The sequence below is a fragment of the Passer montanus genome, unplaced genomic scaffold (assembly GCF_014805655.1).
Source record: "Passer montanus isolate IOZ18808 unplaced genomic scaffold, ASM1480565v1 scaffold8899, whole genome shotgun sequence".
In the NCBI taxonomy this organism is placed as follows: domain Eukaryota; kingdom Metazoa; phylum Chordata; class Aves; order Passeriformes; family Passeridae; genus Passer; species Passer montanus.
Genome location: NW_024374255.1, coordinates 1 through 422, shown reverse-complemented (window position 1 = coordinate 422; position 422 = coordinate 1). Strand labels below are relative to the sequence as shown.

The window sequence follows — 422 nt, the reverse complement described above, 5'->3', positions numbered from 1 at the left end:
AAATTCCCCCCAAAATCCGGAATTTCCCCCAGCTGTCAATCAAGGCCCTGTGCCAGGCCCGGGAGGCGGAGCTCTGGAGGCCACGCCCACCCAGGTAAGCCCCGCCCCTCCCTCATTAACCACTCATTAGCCCCCTCATTAACGATCTCATCTGTTAATTAACGCTCCCCAGAGCTGCCAATCACCCCGGGGAACCCCAGCAGGCTCCGGATTGGCTGGAACAGGCCGAGGTGGGCGTGGCTTCCTGGGGGAGGGGGCGCGGCTCCAGCGAGGCCACGCCCCCTCCCCTGACACTCAGCGCCCCCTGCAGGCCGTGCTGATTGGCCACAGCCCGGAGGCGGTGCTGTGGGCCTTGGAGGTCTTGGCCAATCAGAGCACGAGGTGGGTGGGAGGGGCTTAGGGGGTGGGTGGGGCTTAAAGGG

The 422-nt window shown here is 65.4% G+C and overlaps 1 long non-coding RNA gene across 1 annotated transcript; it reads left to right on the top strand.

Annotated features, from left to right (window-relative positions):
- The first annotated feature begins 31 nt into the window (after positions 1–31).
- On the top strand, positions 32–384 carry LOC120513780. Its single transcript, XR_005630358.1, has 3 exons — positions 32–94; positions 173–230; positions 311–384. It is a non-coding gene; the product is annotated as an uncharacterized LOC120513780 (long non-coding RNA).
- Positions 385–422: the final 38 nt, after the last annotated feature.